The sequence below is a fragment of the Egretta garzetta genome, unplaced genomic scaffold, assembly GCF_000687185.1.
Source record: "Egretta garzetta isolate BGI_Z169 unplaced genomic scaffold, ASM68718v1 scaffold172, whole genome shotgun sequence".
NCBI classification, from domain to species: Eukaryota; Metazoa; Chordata; class Aves; order Pelecaniformes; family Ardeidae; genus Egretta; species Egretta garzetta.
Window position 1 is genome coordinate 2606471 of NW_009258951.1, and position 13665 is coordinate 2620135.

Consider the following 13665-nt stretch of genomic DNA (forward strand, 5'->3'; position numbering starts at 1 on the left):
TGCAGTGGAGGCATCTCAGGAGTCAAAGGCAATGTGAGAAGAAACAGCATCTGGAGCTCAGGGTCAGTTGATATATTTGCAAATAGTACATATGTTGCTCATTGGTTCTGTTTAAACTAGTTTATCTCTTACAAACCAATTTTTGCGAGTCATTTAATTGCTGGTTGGATGAATGCTTGTAACTGCTATCAATCACTGTTTAAAGTGTTGCTTGCATTTCTCTCCTTCAAATATTTAGCATTAATTCTGGAGTAATACGATTGGCAAGCTAACACATATATAAAATAACAATGTCCAACAGTGATTACACTAAATGTCTTAGCTGCAGCTCTATTTTATGTGGGCAGAATTTAAATGGGCTTGGGTCAGCAGTAATTTAGCCTGATTAAGAATGTGGGTTTTGGACTCTTTGATGTAGTCTTATTGCTGAGCTGTATGCAGATTTGAAAAGAACACAGGGAACTTGTGTGGATGTGAATGAGAACAAAACTTAACCCATAACTGTTTTCTTAAAGCATCTGCTTTTTCTTTTATATGTGCAATAAATGCATGATTATGTGATCTGTGAATTAATTGCATTGATAGATTTATAACCTCACCCCATGGAGAGAAGTGAAGAAATGTGTACTGGATAAGTTATCATAATACCATGCATCAAATTTTTTCGGAGAGGATTTTCTCAAAACCTGAGATTGCTGGCTTAGCTTGATTCTCAAGCAAGAATGCAGATCTTGCCACTCACCCAATGAGAACAAAGTTAGGCTAATTATGACAATTTTAGGAAGTTCTGCACCTAGTACATGCTTTGCATAACATAAAAGGGTAAAAGTTGTCTTCCTTTCATAAAAGCAATTGCATAGGTAATTTTGCATTCAGTACAATACACCATATCCTGGCACTTCACCTGTGTTGCCAAATGGCATCAGATGCAGGTTTGCCTGGGTGCTATCTTGATGTTCTTCTCCTTATTTACCGCAAAACATGGGCCTTCACAGCATTCTGTCAAACCAGCTTGGAGAGGTGGCACAGACGCATCGGCCCTTGTATGGAAACCATCTCTGGGAAAGCCTCACAAGAGGGTGACCTACCTTGGCTCAGGCTCAGTCAGTCTCTTTGAGGTTTACATCAGACTATAATACTTGGGAGCTGCGAATAAGAAAGATGGGGATTATGCATCTCTAACAAACTGGCAAAGAAAAGCAGCAGATTTCTCTCAAGTTTTCCTGTACCTTTAATCTTGTACTTTGCAGTACTCTTGTACATCTGTCTCCAGGTAAGATCTGACAGTTGTGGACAACCTCCGTGAATTCAGCTTAGGCAGTTTTTGGAAGTAGGTGAAAAATGCTATTAGGAATGAGGCTTAAGTTTCAAGGGAGGCTTGGGGAGAAAGGTTCATCTATTTATAATCCAGTAGTTTAACCCAAGTAACTTTTTTTGCTGAATTTTATCTCCTCAAGGATCGGGAATTTTAGCTTTTTCTTCTTCATTCACTTTTCACATTTCTACTGCTGCTAGGCTCTTTTTTGATTAAAATAAGGTGAACAAAGAGTGAATCCACTTCTGTTGCTACTAGGTGAAGCAATAGGTCAAACACTTTCACACTTTTTCCACTTTCAAAGTTTTAGTCATGCTACATTTTCAGCTGGAGGCTTGTAAAGGTTAGTTGGAAGCAAGCTTATCAGTCTCGGAATGTAAGTCATGAACTTCTTTAGCTCTTTATCTAACATGAGAATTTGAATGGAGAAGAAACAAAGGATTTATAGGTCTTGGATTTGTGCATCACAGATGCTATAATGTTTATTACTGTAGCATACAGCACAACTGATCCTTGAGCAGCCAGCTAACTATAAGCCTGTAATTTCTTTGTACATAAAAACTAAACTGTAGTTGTGTATGGTTAGGTATTAACGAGTTGGGTGCTGATGAGGGACAGGTGCTGCTGGCTGGACACTGGGTGAGTGAGTGTCCTGAAGCAAAGGAGACAATCGTTTCCCTTTTTCCTTTCTAGAAAGGAAAGGGCAATGGTGAAACCATTCTCTGAAGCTGCTCCTTGTGATTTTGATGTAGTTTCATAAGCCTTTCTGCACCTGCTACTTTTTCCATGAGGTGAAGGGGATACCAGGTACATTAGCCTGTGCTCAGCTCTTCTGCTGTCCATCCACGCGTTTACAGAACAAACTAGATCTCTGTGGAGCAGACGTGGTGTCTGGCGTGCCCACATCTCCCCATGAATGGTACTATTGGCTGTGTTCAGTTTCATCTTTGCTTGGAGACTGGTGAGCCATCGTCCACCAGCAGAAAGCAGATAAGAAGACATCGGTATCTTAATGGTTCCTGGAAAAAAGTCTGGTATTCTAGATTAGGTCCTGGATGGGACTCAGAGGACTTGCTCTAAACATGACTTAGATTTGATTGATGCATGAACACCACCTCTTGTAGACTGGGGACAACAGTGCATGGCTCTGGGACCACTGTGAGGCCCACGTTAACACAACAGAGGGAGCCTCACGGCAGCTCTGTTGGGGAGGTGATGGACTTTAAGGATTCCTGTGACTGCTGATGGACCTTGTAACTGCTGCCCTGCCAAAGTCCAGTACTGCAGCTACGCACAGCAGAAGGCAAATGAAGAAGGCTGACAGAAACTTTCTCTCAAACCATGGAAATCAAAACAGAGGCCTTATTTATTAAAATGATTAAGTCATTCATTTTCACTGACTGGATTTTTAGCCTGTGAATACAGAATTTGGAACTGCCTGTTCTTTACTTGTTTTTTCACATCTCAAACATTCTCACTGGTCGTGTTTTGTTCCATCTACATCCATTTCCTCATAAGAATACAGTGTCTGCTGAGCAGTGGCCTTATAAAAGAAATTAATCTCTAAGGCAGGACACTTGTGCTTCTTGTCTTGCCTTTAACATGTGTTGAAATGTATAAAATAATTCCTAAGTTTTTTAAGAATCATAGCAACTATCCCTACTTTACATGTTTGTTTTTTTTAAAAGGACTCCTTTACTAATTTTACTCTTTATTAAGTGAACACTTTTTAATAGTGTTTATCACAAATGCACATTTGAATCTATCTGTTCCACTCTGTTTTTTCAGAACAGTCTTTTCACTTCTCCTTCTCCAAAGAAAACAAGAATGGACAAAATGTGAAGCATGTGTAAGTCAAATGATGTTGTACAGCCTGGTGGAGAAAGTGGATCTTTTAAAAAAAAGATATCTTGAAGTCTTTCTCTTAATGGATTCAGAAGTTGCCTGCTTCCTTGCTTGTTAATGTGGGTCTACTATAACTGCTAGCTCAGCTGCCTCTGTTTAGCTTTATGAAGAGCTTTTCATACTGTATTTTTTAAATACTGAACTAAAACCATGCTGAGCTTTTCTTTTGCCCTGACAAGAGCTTTTATGTGTGTGCAGTGGCTGCCTTCCATTTTGCTATCTTGTTCTTTAGTCCTGGGCAAAGCTCTGTATGTTTTAGAAATAGAAAGCCCTACCATCCTGGCATCACCTCTGGTTACTAGGAGCTTCTGAAAGGAGCGACCCATTTTTGGATTCATTATTTGCCTGTCCTCCCTTTGCATAAATGAGAGAAATAGCTGTTCCCTTTGTAAGGGATAGGGACAATGGAAAATAGTACCCTTCTTGATAAAGAGACCTCAGACTCTCTGTCAGTGACAAGTCAGCTGTGAATATTTTTATTTCCCCAAACTGTGTACTCTACCTATATGCTGATAGTCTATTAAATATCCTTAACCTCAGCTGCTCTATCCAGCAGGTTTGGAAGTATGCAAGGCATGCAGAGTACTCTTCTGGCAGGTACTAGCAATGATGGGTTGAGAAAAATAATCTATGACAGAGTGACTTCCAAGCTAACTATGTTTTTAAGAAAGGTATATGTGAGCACATGAATGTAACACAGGTACAAGACTGATGAAAATAAACATGCTAAAAGAAGATAAGAACTTGTTTAACTTTAACTTGCTAAGCAACGTGCTTGGCATTATTTTGTACCTCTCTTAATGGTCTGAGTAAAGAAATCAAGAGCTGAATGGGCAAAAAGCCAGAGCTCCCCTTTCAGCTATATTTCCTTTTGGGACTGCTGTATCATTTGACAGGGGACTTTTCACATGCTTTTATAGCCCTGCCAAGGGCCTCTCGAATCCTTTCTGTGCAACTCGCTTACAGCTTCTCCAGCGATCCCATCCTCAGTAAATGGGACATGGTCATTTGGTCTGCCCTTTCAGCTTCGAGTGCATTTGTGTAAGTGTCAGGATCGGTGTAGTGATACCTGTCCTTGTCCCTCTTCCTGTCTGCGTACCTTTCTCGGAGCCCGGGTCTCTGTTATTTCTGAGCAGAAAGACCTTCTTGTGAAAGCAAGTCAGGGACGGCCAGGCAGCTGTGAATGCATTTGGTGATTGTAGATGGAAGGAAAATAGATCACTAGGGAAAAAGGAATGTGCATTTATACATATAAATAGATGTGTTTAATAACATGTCTAAAATGCCCAAATAACTATGTAGAATGAAAGCAGTGTTTAAATGTTTGTCCCAAACCAAGGCATCCCTCTTTCCTGTTTCTGTGATGAACACCAGCATATAGTGCCCTTGGTATGGACTGTGGCCATGTTTCCATTACATGCTGATAGAATAAGGATAGGGAATTTATCGGGTCGCTGGGCTCCTGCTGGCCTCTTTTAAGCATGGTGAGGGCTGCCAACAAGATCTCAGGGGCATGTATTATCACATGAATGAGATTCCCATTACAAGGATGGAGCCAAAGGATCACAATTTAAAAACCTGATTTAATGTTATTAATGGATTAAGGCCATACTTTTATTGTCCTTTTCTCTAAGGAAAAAAAGAACTAGAATTGTACTTTATGAAAAAAAAGGTGAATGATAAGATTTGAGATAGTTCAGGCTGATCTTTTTAAACAGACATAATCTAGTGTAAGGAGCACAGTAACTGCAATCTGTTAGTCTAATTTTTGAAGACTGTGAAATTAATTGAAACATGGTGGATTATTTGTATGGGGTTTATAAAAGCAAGGGTTTGCAGGGTTAAGAATCATGAAACTAGAAAGAAAGATTTTCCTTATCATTACCTTCTTCCTTTCCATATCAGTTTCCTATTTGTACAGAATTTCACATAACAAATGTAGATTTTTAAACTGAAGATTGTATTTCTCTGCTGTGTTTGAACTGTGTATATGGTGACATAAAATAGAGAAGTGAGAACCCTTTTTTAAAAATTTTTTTCCCCCACAAAACTCTTTGGTTCAAAATACAAACAGTGTGGCAAATATATTTGTACTTAAAATCCCTCCAGGTGCAACAATGCAAGGAGTTTATTCAAACAGGTATGGACTGTTGTTAAAATACAGTTTTCTTTCTGAAATTATAACCATGAATTAAAGCAGTTGGGGAATTAAGAATCAGAATTTGGCTCTGCAAAGGGCAAAGAAAGGTTTCTAATTATATTGTAATTTAAATAAATCTTTCACTCAAAGTAGGACTCTGTGAGAAAGGCTATTTTTGACTTAAATTTTAGAGCAGACCTCTTTTGTTGTAATACAATGTACTTCTAATAAATCTCCTATGTTTCAAAGATCAGCTTTCAAACCTTTTGTGTCATAGAAGCTTGCTCTTTATATGCCTTTTCCCCTATTGGAAGCATCTCAATTTTTGTAGCTTTAGTTTTGGATGGCTAGTTACAGTTAAGTAGTTTAGTCCAAGAATATTAGCATGTTTTTTATCATTGTGATTGGACTGTTCTGTTAATGGTTTACTTAAAACAAAGATATATGTTTGCTGTGGAGTTTGCTGGCCAGTCATAACTATCTGGAGTATTTCAAGTATTTCTAGGTTTTCACTCACAAGGATAAGAACATCTGCAGCTGGCTGTCCTTTCTAATGTCTCTTACTTCTGGCTTAAATATTTCTCTTGGAATTCTCAGGAGATTTGGGAATGGCTTTTTAAACTTACAACTGATTAGTTGTAGCTTGACACCTAGCAGGCTTTTCTGACTGATACTATGCAAAAAGACTCCATTGCAAAGCCTACCAAAACGAGCGAAGGGGCTTCTGATGCCTTGACTAAAATGTCATCTAAGCAATCCACCCAGCTCATGGATAGCAGAAAACAATTTATTTCAAACTCCTTGCAAAAGATTTTGCTTATCGTTACCAATGTGGCCAAGTCAGATAGGGTCATCTAGACTTTTTCCCTCTACATTGTCATGGATTATTGATGGAGCTATCATGAATATAGCTGATGTTTGCCAAAGGTCTCTTACAGAGCACAGTTGGATTCTGCCCTCGGCGGGAGCCAGATACCTGCTGTTGGTGATTGAAGCATTCGTGATACAGGGCAGTGGTTAATAACCTGCACAGCAGTGATCAGTATTGAGTATCTGGTCAAACGTTGCTGCATTGTCTTCAGATCGGATCTGAGTATTTCCAGTTCTTGTTACTTTTGCGTGTTGAGGGCTTACAGTAATGTAAAAGATGGCTATTACAGAATCAGTTTCCTCATGCTACAGTGAATGTTATCATTCAGAAATACAGTTAAACATCAACAGCAAAGAGAATTGGGGTACAAGAGGGAGGATCGTGTGTCTATTTCATTAAGGCACATGCATGTCTTTACATTCTGCAAAACCTTTCATACATTTATTTAGTGTTTTAATTTGTTCTTCAGATTGTTAGTTCCCCTAAGAAGTTACTTATTTTTATCCCACTAAAAAAATGAAGTAAAAAAAAAAAGCTGTCATACTGTTTATCATGGACAATAGCTGATTTGCACTTTGCTCTTCCTCTAGATGGCCTGAATTCAGTGTTGAAGCTACTGCGGGACTCCCTTCCACATCCCAGTTGTGCATGGTGAACTATAATTTTTATTGTATCCCCACTGGGTGCACTTAAATCTGTTTAAACCTGGCATGTATAAATTGAGCTTAAAAATTAATTTTATATCAGTAAACTCATTTAGGAGTATTTACAAGGGAGTTTGAACAGGCTTAACTGAACGGATCATAAAGAATTATTAGTTACACAACTCAAGAGGTGTGGATTGTACCATGGCTCAGACTGTAACGTAAGACCAAATTCCTTTCCTGTGAGCTTTACTGTATGGTTGTTGCCAAGTCACAAGAGTCCATAAAGGCACACGCAAACTAGTGTACAGTAAAATCCATAGAAATCATCTGGACAGAAAAACATCTTGCTTGACAAAAATGAACATTCTCTCCCATTCAGCACATGAGAGTTCACCTCTTGAAAGCTTTGGGTCTGATATTTAACATCCTTGGGCTAGGTCTTAAAAACAATTGCTTTTATCAAAGAGCCTGTATAACTCAAAGTGAGATGACTAAGATAATGAATTTCGGTTATTTTGCTAATTGAAGAATAGGTTAATTATGATACAGAGCAACTAGGTATCAAGCTAAGTAAACTGGCTTGTAACACATGTTCTTCTCTTTTGTCTTAGAGGGAAAAACATGTTCTCTGTTTTCTCCTAGCTTCTGGCTTTTATCACTGCAAAAACCAGGAACATAAACCGCATCATAACATTGCCTAGGAGTGTTACCCATTGCTTCAGTAACCTCTCGTTCAGCCAGTCAACAAGATGCTGCAGTGGGGTAATTCTAACTGTTGGCCTGACAAGTGCCAGCTTAATTCAGTACTGTAGGACAGAAGATGCCAGCAATTTAGTATCTCTTTTCTTATTTGTCTGATTTTTTAAGAGAGAAAGAAGACACAGAAACAAGAAGAATATGAAGCACTTCACGGTATCATAGACAAGCTGCTACTTGCAGTTCTCTTTTTAGATTTTCCAAGTAATGACACAAAGGTTAAATTTTTTTTCTCTTGCTTTCAGACTGCATTTTAAAATATTTCCAGCCACTTTGTCTTTTATTTCGTGAGAAACTTTGAATAAAACTGTAAGTGAAACATAAGCACTGACACCACACATGAATCAAGACATGCATCTTTAACAACACAGAGCTTGCTAGAAAGAAGCCAGGCAAAATTTCATGAGCTGTGAAGAAATATTCTTGCTGTATGTGTGTGTACCTTAATCCACTCTTACCTTTTTTTTCTTCTATACCCCAGAGGAGCATAATTCAACATTAAAAAAACCTCCATAGAAAATACATAATATCAGCCTGTAGAAATAAAACCCCAAAGCACAGTAAATAAGACCATGTACAAAAATGAGCAGTGTTGACACAGGAACCACAATCCATAGAGCTCCTTCTAATCATTCGGAAGACCACAGAGCATTGTCACCTATGCTGTAAAACCACCGAGAAGTCTCAGTCCATGTATTAGCTCAAATGACTTTTTTCAGCTCCCTGAAGCTGGCTGAAGACCAGCACTGCTAATATTTGCTGCTCAGCTTAATGGATCATGAAAACGTTCGAGGTGGTGTCCCAGCGCATTCAGGGCAGCTTGTGTTTTGTTTCCATGGCCATCAAGTGAATGCTGTGTTCCCTTCCAGTTTCAGGTACTTGTAAGGCCTTTACAAAGTGAGTGGAACTCAGCTGAGTAAGTCCTTGTCCTTTGAGAAAGGCTCTTGCCTATTAAAGCTCTTCCCAACTAGGTAAAGTATGTGGACTTGAAACTGTCTGAGCTGTCTGCTCTTTGTTAGGCCCATGCTTATGCACGCTGGCCAGCTGACCTACTGGAATAAATCAGCTCATATGACTCTCATGCTAAGTTTTTTCAGAGTAACTTGAAAAGTATTTAAACTCTTTATTAACATTTATAAAACCGCTTATTCTCCACGGCAGCTATGCTGGGCAAGGTTTCTGCTTATTTTGGGCCCAGTATTGCTTCTCTGGAAGAATGCCTTTTTCAAGGTCTTGATCACCTTCAGTTTGATTTACAGGATAAAAGCAATACAAATGTTTTGTCTAAGGGGACTTGTTTCACAGATAAAATTAATAATCTCAGCCAAATTTACTGCTTAGGCAGAGTGCACTAGCTGTTCTCCTTCAGACGGAGGCCTTTGGCAAAACGGCACTTTGTCCATCCACTTCTTTTTTTTCTTTCCTTTTGAATGCAGAGTTCTCCTGTGGGATTCTGTTCTGTTCTTGGCTCAGTAAGTGTCTCTACCCCCATCTTCTCTCTCCCTTTTTAGGCTTGTTGGAAGTGTTGTATGAATTCTCAGACTTCTCACCCTGCTTCTAACTGGCTGTTGTTTCAGCTGAAGGTCTGCCTTCTCTTTGCTGCAATATTCTGTTTTACATATCCCTCTCCTTTTTGTCTCCCTCATGACTGCACCTATCAGTTCTAGAATTTCAATTTCCAGAACTCCCATTTACAAACCATGCGCTTCTGTAACACTTTGCGGTACTGAGATCTGTGCAAGCACGTTCTCATCTCAGTCTGTTGAGAAATTCACCCATGCTTTGCTACTGCAGGAGGAAGTACCTCCTGGTACCTGTTAGGATGGGAGATGTAGTGCTAGCAAAGTTGTGTTTGAACATAAACCCAGATTCTCTTTTACTAATCTGCACTGAGCACAGGCTGTTGGAATGGAGATCTGAAAGGACAGCTGGAGAACTCCTTTGTATAGGAGAGCCACTAAGGTACAGAAAGCTCTGATGTTGCCAGTTTTGTATTTCTTATTGCAGCAGTGATGTAGCAGACGTGGGGCTGAAGCGTATGACTCTCTGACCAATCCTTCTTTATAGACTCCTGGCTGGTCGTGGGCATGTCATTTATGTCTTCATGACTTTACAATAAGCTGGGGGAGAATGGTTCTTGCCAGCAGAGTAAAGTGCAATTACAGGTCTCAAGCTGATCAGGTACTAAGACAAATACTTTTAAGAGATGGTCGAGTTGCTTAGTTAATGCTTGTGTTGAAAGCTACATGTCAGTGCTGAGATGGGCTTTGGGGTTATGTGTCCTTGTTTTATATACACATCTCTAGAGACAGATATGCACACATAAAAATATGTATGAGAATTGTTTTGGTAGAGCTACACATGTTCTTGTGCATTGTGTATCTAATTGTGTTCACTATTAATAGTCTCGTATCTTAATTAACAGAAAGTTATTTGAGAGAAGTGAATGATGAAAATTCACTTAGAATAAACTCTCAGAAGGGCATACTGTCTGAAGAAGAAAGATAATAAGTTCTGAAAATGGTGGTGTAGGGGATGAGAAGACGGAACGTTCAGTCTGGGATGTGTCTGTTCATTCTTAAGGATGTTTTGAGAAGCAGAGATATAAATTAACTTTGAAGTTCTCTATGGTAGGTTAGGAAATATGTCACAGTCAAGGTGAAGGATGAAAAAAGGAACTAGATAATACAACAGGAAGTGTTTCCAAATGAGAAGAACACTTAAGTAACTGCTAGAAAATAAGAGCATGAATCTGACTGGAAGGGAGACAACTTTGGAAAATTTGAGCTTAGAGAAACCATATAGCTGAATTTTGGCACACACAACAGACTAAATCCCACTAATTAAAATATATTTGAGCTAATTAGTGGGTTCAGAGTTGAATTAGGAACACTTCTAATAGCTTGAAGAGGAACGATAATAAAACAAGTGCCAATTTTTCAAAATGTTTAGGAAAGGAACAATCTTATATATACTGCTATTGACCCCCAAAAAATCACTACAGAAAGGTTTCTTGCACATTATTTGGACAATACAGTTTGCATAGTACGCTGCAATGTAGAAGGACTGGTGAAATGTGAGAATTGCCTCTCCCTAAGTAGATCAGGGAATTCTATTAAACTCACAGTTATTAAGGTCCAATTAGTCCTACTGCAGCCAAAATCATGGTCTTGTTGAAGTCAATAATAAAACTCCCACAGCCTTTCGCAGAACCAGGATCTCACCCGTTATGCATGTGTTGATGCATAGTTTCCACTGAAGGAACTTCAGCCAAGAAGCTAAGTGAAGCGTGGAATCTGGATGTAGAGAGTACAAATGGGAAACTTGAATTTAAGGAGGAAAGGCACACTTTCAGCTCATTAGAGAGAAACAGATACAAGCTTCCATGCCTCACACTCCAGATTTCCTCATTTTCTGATTCTGTTGCTATGACACTCATAAAATTCCAGCATTTTAATGCAGCAAAGGGGAAATCTGGTGCATAACTATGGGTTAATCAGTTGTCCAGTTGTTTGAAACTAAACCAGGTGCAATGTTTCTGAAAATCAGCCCAATTTACATAAGCCATTAAATAAGGCTTTAGGTATCTAACCTGAGAGATTCAGGTTTGAGACTCTAAGCCTCCATTTACAACAGCTACTCCATCTGTAGAGGCTGTAGCACTGAGTTCAGAGTGGTCCTGTGGAGTTACCTGGTATGTAGGTTCAGCAATCAGCAGTGGGCAAGTGGAACCACGTCTCACTTGAATCTGCAAGGCGGCCTGGCCAAGTCCAGCAACACAGAGAGGCTGGATAGTCACAGCCTGAAGGGGGCTACAGAGCAGTGACTCTCCTGCTCTGACTGCAAAGAATGACAGTGGTGAATCAAACCCATAATTAGCTATCATTAAGGAAGCAGATCAAAAACATAGTCGTTCTCCAGGGTTTTTTTATATGAGCTGCATGTTCATTCCTTAAAAAAGAAAGGAAAAAAAACCCAAACAAACCCAATAAACTAAACCCCCAAACTTAAAGAATAAGCAGCAGCTCTTTGGAGACATTCCCACAGTAATGATCCTCTCTTCCTCCTGTCACTTGTTCAGGCATTTTCTGTGCAACATGCAGACAAAGAAAAACTAAAGAAAGAGCAGACATAGAAAATACCATCCTTTAGCTGCAAAGGCATGTTTTTGCAGGCTCCCAAGCTTTCTTTAGTTTCTACTAGCAACCACAAAATGTCTTCAGCTATGGCAAGCAATGCTTCAATCCTTTTGTTAGGAAATATTTGAAGTACCTTATCTTCCTGCTAAACTGTTTAAATAGCAACATCTTATGAACTATAGTAATCAGTTAAAAGAGTTTATATCTACATTTTTCAGAGACTTTTCCTTAACTGTTCTCCTATAGAAATTATGTTCTTAGAATTATTGAGATTAAATTCACATTCAGAATTTCAAACATGTAAATGGAAACCTAAAACTGGAAAAACAGTAACTGGAGATGAAGGGACCCAGTTTTCAGTTTCACAATTCTTCTTTAAAATGCAGATTCATTACACATTTGCCAAAGAAAAAATAGAAATAGATGTTACTTTTAGAAAGTTTGATAACCTTATGCAGAAATTGCCTACATTAACAATAGACAGGCCTAATCGTACTGGACCTGATTATCTACCTTGAAGACCATGGGAGTTTTACTAGTGAAAGTATTGTAGATATAAACGTTGTTGGAAAATAAAAAATAACAGCAAAGAAGGACATATAATTCAATCAAGGCAGGAAATTATTTTCACGTCAAAATTTGAAATCCCACATACACACACATAGAATTTGGTTAAGATACTGAAATCTCAAATACTTCCTGTTGGAAAATTCCCAAGCACCCCTACAAATGATGGGCGTTGCCAGGTAGCTTCCCTCTCTCACAGTAGGAGATGATTTCTGGACCCACTTCTGATGCAGTAAACGAGGAGACGTTACCAAGAGAGACTACTGTTAAAGCATCTGGGTAACAAGTTATATCAGCTTAAGTGTTAGTAAACATAGGGTTATTTTTATGATCATGTTGACAAGAAAATTGCAACTTCCATTACAAGAATCAGAGGTAGCAGTATGTCAATCATTAGTCATGTTTCTCAGCATACTCATTCCTTCCTATTCTTTTTCTGTTGTCCTGTTCCAAGCTACATCACAGTTTAATGGTAAAAAATAGCACCTTGTTTCAACTTTGATACCCCATGAGCATTAACAGGTTCTTTATTACTACAGTAAAATGTGATCTGGTTTTCCCTAAAAGCTTTTAGTTAATGCTGCAAAGCTTTCTACCATTGCCGATTATTTTAACAACAGTTAAAACAATTAAGAGGAAAATAGAAATAATTAAAGAACCTATCTTCTGCTGGTTTTGATTGACTTAAGTTAAAATTTAGCTGAGCATTATTCAGAGTAAAATCTCTCACAGTCTACAGTTGTACAGAAAAGAAAGAGGGGGGGAGAAGCTAGGAAGGTGCTACCCTTCCTACGTGGCATGGCTTTAAGTGACTTGAGAGTGCCTGTGTTGCTGGAGTAACAAGTGTCCTCTTCGGTAAAATTCTGCTACTCTCATTGGCAAGAACCTCCACTCCCTTGCAGTTCACATCCCTGCCAGAGTGAAGAAAACAGTATTACAGAAGTATTTCACCAGTGGCCTGGCTCTGTCACACTTACATCTAGTCTTCAGTTTGTAGTGACCTCTGTCACTCCTGTTGTTGTGGTAGGGTTTTTGTGAGACAGTAAGAGCCTTATTCCTTCATGCATGCTAATTATGAGATAGAGACTTGTGCTAATCTTCTGAGAACAGTTGGCTCTTTTTCAGCTGACTGTAAACAGACTGCCCAAAGTCATGAAAAGAATGTTATTTATATTAATATTTCGTAGCTGCCAGTTAATACAGATGGGACATACAGTCGATTTCACTGCAGATTAAAGAGCAGCTAGGCACTTCCCTTAGAGTCGTTTCGTCCCCGACACCTTTGCCTGTAGGCACAGAAGGGGACAGATGTTGCTGAAAATGCC